The 5652-nt window shown below is 44.0% G+C and overlaps 1 long non-coding RNA gene across 1 annotated transcript; it reads left to right on the top strand.

Moving 5' to 3' along the window:
• The first annotated feature begins 4177 nt into the window (after positions 1-4177).
• On the top strand, positions 4178-5375 carry LOC142289806 (uncharacterized). The gene is made up of 3 exons (XR_012750167.1): positions 4178-4216; positions 4306-4340; positions 4691-5375. It is a non-coding gene; the product is annotated as an uncharacterized LOC142289806 (long non-coding RNA).
• Positions 5376-5652: the final 277 nt, after the last annotated feature.

The following is a 5652-nucleotide window of genomic DNA, read 5'->3' as shown; positions in this document are numbered from 1 at the left end:
GCCTTATCTTGGGAGACCTTCCTGCAGGTCATCCTAAAAGAACAATTCTTTGCCCAGTGCCCCGCTGAGATCCGGGAATGGGTGCGTGAGAGAAAACCAGCGACAGTGGAGGAAGCTGCTGCTCTAGCTGATGAGGTGCTCACTATCAAGCCTCAGTGGAGGGTTCTGTTGGAGGATGGAGAGACGCCTAACAGCTCCACAACACCGGATGCCCCCAGTTATTCTGTCCCCATTGTTCCCCGTTCCTCTAAGCCACCACATGTTGATACCCGTGTTAATGTGCCTCCAGTTGCTTCTACTGCATTTTCTGGAATACGCCGGGGAGAGGAAGTAACAGAGCGCAGGTGTTATGTTTGTAGGCATCCCGGGCATTTGCAGGCCTCATGCCCAGCCAGCCCATGGAGGAATCATCCTCAAACCCCTACAGCACCTTCAGGTGGGAGCCGGCCTCCAAGTTCCCCTACCCCTTACCCAAGAGGACGCCTTGGATGGAGGGAGACCCAGCTCAGATGCTATCAATGTGGACAGCCAGGGCATCGGCAAGTCTCCTGCCCAGCTGTTCAAATGAGGACTGATCCTGCACCCAATCGGATTGTTAATTATTTACAGCCCAGTGCCATGGAGGAAGATGTGGCACCGCTATGTGAGGACTGGCCTAGTGACTCAGCCCCCCATGTTGCACCACCAGGAGTTTACGGGGTGCGACCCGCAGTTATGATGACTTCTGTTCATCAAGGTAAGCACTTGCAGGAGGTTGTGCTGGATGGACAGAGACTTGTTGGATTTTGTGACTCGGGTGCTTTCCTCACACTGGCTGATCCCCGAGTGGTTCGGCCTGAGGCAATCCATAGAGGACCTGGGATTGTCATTGAACTGGCTGGTGGACAATGGAGGACTATTCCCACAGCCACTGTGGATCTGAACTTTGGTTTTGGGGTCAGGCGATGTGTGGTTGGGGTGATGGGTGGTCTGCCTGCAGCTGTTCTCCTGGGCAATGATGTGGGAGAGCTACGATGCCAATTCGTGGCTGCATGAAGCCACATGTAAGTAACGCTCTGCCTGTGTACTTAACCAGTGACCTGTAGAGGTCCCTAGTACGTACACAAGTTGGGAGGGGAAGGGATTGTGAAGATGTAATTTACCCTCTCACTGTATATGCTGTGATACTATGTCATGATTATGTAAATAGCCTCTTCTATCCAGAGTTGTGTATCAAGTCTGTAATTGCATTGGCCAGTGAAGGAAAAGTCATTGTTCTGCACAGCAGGGGATCCCTTCATCTACTGTGGCTGGCAGACATATCGGAGCCCTGTGATGGACCAAACCATTGATGATAGGATGTGTGACCCCTACCCCCTGAACATGGTGGGCTGGTCAAGGAGCACAGACAATGCATTTCCCTTTTTGTAACTTCAGAGTGAGCTGAAAGTTGGAAGAAGAAGGAACTCCCAGCCTGGGTGGCTGTGGACACGGACGGAGCTAGGCCTGTGTGGCGGCCCGTGGGATTGTGTGGAACTCTTTGGACTACTGTAAGGACGATTGCTTTGTTATCCGGTACGAGGATTGTCGGGAAGGGCCCCCGAATCTGTTTTACGTGGACTTATCGTGTGCTGTTCCAGTGTTCTTGTGAATAAACCTGTTGGATCGTCCCTCGGCCTCGTCCATCCTTTGCTCTGTTGTACACTCCCGTCACACCTCCATATGATTGATTGCAGCATTTAGCAAGTTAAACTGCTAGGTGCGGCGCAGGCACCACTCCTGGCAGTAAGAGCAGGGTCCCAGATGCAACATCAGCTGGAGACCCAGCGGCTATCGTAGGAGTACAGCGCAGGGATACCCGTGATCACCATGACGTAAAAATTCATGAAAAAAATGCATAATAAAAGCGAAAATGCGATAAAAAATGTGCGTTTTTTCTGCCAAAACATGCGGTTTTGCTTACCAAAAATCTGCACATGAATCTGCTTCGTGGGCACATACCCTTAAGGTTTAGGAATTACAGCTCTTTAATATGTAGCTGCCTCTTTTTCAAGGAACCAAAAGTAATTGGACAATTATCTCAAAAGCTCTTTAAATGAGATGCATGGGCTATTCCCTCATTAATCCATCATCAATTAAGCAGGTAAAAGGTCTGGAGATGATTCTAGTTGTGGCATTGATATCTACAATTTGTTGCTGTTAACACACAACATGCAATCAAAGGAGCTCTAATGACTAGGTTGAAAAAAAAGAAGAAATCAAATCAGAGAGAAATGTTAGGAGTGGCCAAATAAACAGTTTGGTACGTTCTGCAAAAATAAAAAGAAGAGCACACTGGTAAGTTTTGGAACTAATAAAGGCCTGGACGTCCATGGAAGACAACAGTGGTTGAGTCAATCACCAGATCTCATTCCAATCAAATATTCTTAAGTCAAAACTTAAGCCAGAAAGACCCACAACAGGGAACAACTGAAGTCAGCTGCAGTAAAGTCTTTGCAAAACATCACAAAAGAGGAAACCTAGTGTTTGGTGACGTCCATGGCTTCCAGACTTCAAGCAGTCGTTGCCTTCAAAGGATGAAAATGAACATTTTATTTATAGTAGAGATACTTTGTTCAATCACTTTTGAGTCCCTGAAATGAAGAGACTTTGTGGAAAAATGGTTGCAGTTCTTAAATGTTTCACAGGATATTTTTAGTTCAACCCTTTTAATTAAACCTGAAAGTCTCCACTTCAATGGCGTCTCAGTTGTTTCACTTTAAATGAAAAATAGGGACATAAAGAGCCCAAATCATGAAGATTTGACTACTGTGCAAAAGTTGTAGTCAGGTGTAGAAAAAATGCTGCAAAGTACGGATCCTTTGAAAATTAGTTTATTTTTCATAATGAAAATGCAAAATGAATGAACAAAAGAAATCTAAATTAAATCAGTATTTGGTGTGCTTGCCCTTTGTGTACAAAACATGAAGATAGTTCTTAATTACATTAGCTGTATGTTTGGAGTTGTTTTCCTGCCTTCATAATAAATTTGGAGCTAATCAGACGCCTCCCCCATTGTATCTCATGGTGGATAGGTATCTAGCTGTGTTTCTCAGAATTGAGGAAACCCAAAAAATGAGCAATTTTGAGGACCATGGATGTAGTGGTTGGCCAAGGAAATTTAGAGCAGCAAATGGAAAACAAATCAGGCTTACTTCCCTTCGAAATTGATAGATGTCCAACAGTGCCATCAGCTCAGAACTCCTCCTCCCCTTTCCCATATCCCGTCCTGATGGGTAAGACTGGTACGCCATTCCTGCTCTCTTTACCTTCCTCACCTACTCCAATACTATCAGCTATAACTTTCTCTTTTCACTCCTCCTTTATTCCCGTCCTTACCTTTCTCCGTTTTAGTCACTGTTATATTCCTCTAGTACAGATGTGGCGTCTGCGTTTATACAGGGCGCCTTATCTGCACCATTATATCCTATCCACCTCTCCTTCTCTTTCATCCCAGTTTCACATGCTGAAAAGATGACCGTGCAGGCGCGCGATGTCACTCTAAACACTTTTTACTACATTATCTATACCACAGGCGAAGACGACTACCGCGCACGCGCGCGACGTCACTCGCAAGCCTGTCATTCCTTTTCACCGCCCCCTTCATTCCATTCCCCCTCCTTCTCATATCTGAACATTTAGATGCCGACGTCATCTTATACTCCACCCACTGCATTCCCTACAACAGAGACGGTGATGACAGCCGCGCATGTGCGCGACGCTGTCCACCGACCTTCAACTCCTTCCATTACTACTAGTATTGGGAGATCGCTGCGCACGTGCACTACGTCACCCTTCCCAGATACACATGACCCTGTCTCACAGCGTCAGCTAGTGTAATGTCACCATAGAATCCTGGTACAGCTAACTGCGCCTACGTTTTAGGCCGATGTGATTACTTCCTATCTCTATAACCTCAAGGGGCGCTACCACACTTGTTCGTGACATCATACCCCTCCCAGCATGCAGCACATTTAAAGCCACATGCTACAGCTGAATAGCAGCCTTCACACACAGCTAAGGCACGGGAGTGCCAGCATCCACATAGGCTCTGGTAAGTCTATACTCTCTGGAGTTTTTTCCTTTTCTGCCTGACTGGACTTTTATACATGATTTACTTTTCATTCCATGCAGACTACATGCCATTGGCATACAGGACCCTATTGTCTAATTGTTCCACCCAAACCTATAGCCACAGGTAAAACACCCACTCACTATTTAAATTGTTATTTTCCTTTTTTTTTTTTTTCCTCTTGTTTTTTCTTATTCACATTCTTTTTTCTTCAGCTATTTTCTTTGGAACTACGAACCATCGGGGACAGGTATTATACCTGAATTCATTGTCTCTAAACACTCCTTCCCTACCAATACTAACTTTTGTGCACATATCTCTCAGTATATGCTGATACCAGCTCTTTACCCCCCCCTTTTTCCACTCTCCAACCCCTATTTTTCCCAATGTTTCATGTTTAATGATAGTTACTCTGGACTTGACATACGGCTTATATATATATGTATGTTTATTTGTATATGTATATTCCCTCTAAAAAATCCCGTACCTCTACTATGGACAAGAGCTGTATCTGTGTTCTTCCCTAGTTGCTTGTAAAGAAATGTGATACCTTCTTTATATAATTATTTTCGTTTATTTTTTGTATCTAATTTCTCATAGTTTACTCTGTGAATAAGGTCATAGGCCGAAACGTCAGAGATTACTTGTTTACCCCAAAGAAGTTTTATTCCTTTGCTTGGCTTTTTTGATTCTGAATAAAATCATCATTTATTGACATTTGAGTGTGCAGTGTAACTATATCAGCTCAGAACTGGCAGCAACTAGTAGGATCCAACTACACCTATTTACTGTTTGTGAAGTCTTGCCCCAGAAGTGGTCTTCATGGAAAAATTGAGGCCAAAAACCATACCACCAAAATGGAAACAAGGTCAAGGCAGACAAGTAGCTGAGGTCCTGGCGAACACAAGTAAACAGTTAGCTGAGCTACTGGGAACAGCGGGCAAATAGAGTTAAATATTTAGTGTCAATGCAGAGAAAGACAGGCAGATACTTATCCATCATGTAATACCACCAGGGAAGCATCTGATTGACTCCAGATTTATTTTGCAACTGGACAATGGCCCCAAACATACAACCAATATCGTTAAGAAAAAACTTCAGAGTAAAGATGAAAAACAAGAAGTACTGTTTGTGGTTATATGAAGATACAGAATGATTTGTGCAAGCCTACTTCTACAGAAGATCTGTGATTAGTTCTCCAAGATGTTTGGAGCAACATCCCTGCTGAGTTCCTTCAAAACCTGTGTGCAAGTGTACCTAGAAGAACTGGTGCTAAACGTAAATGACGGCCACATAAAATAAGTTTGCATTTATATTTGATTTTTGTGAATTCACTTTGCATTTTGTTAATAAACACTTCTATCTAAAGCATCCTTTGCAGCATTGTTTTACACACTTGTGTACAACTTTGGCACAGTACTAGTACCGTGTTTTTCCAAAAATAAGACCTCCCCCAAAAATAAGCCCTAGTAAGGATTTTCAGCATTTTCGGAGAAAGGCTTAAATATAAGCCCTCCCCCGAAAATAAGCCCTAGTCCCGGATCAATAATGAAGTGTCCGTG

The sequence above is a fragment of the Anomaloglossus baeobatrachus genome, chromosome 1 (assembly GCF_048569485.1).
Source record: "Anomaloglossus baeobatrachus isolate aAnoBae1 chromosome 1, aAnoBae1.hap1, whole genome shotgun sequence".
Classification (NCBI taxonomy): Eukaryota; Metazoa; Chordata; class Amphibia; order Anura; family Aromobatidae; genus Anomaloglossus; species Anomaloglossus baeobatrachus.
Note: the sequence above shows the minus strand (reverse complement) of the source record. Positions and strands in the feature narration are given on the sequence as shown.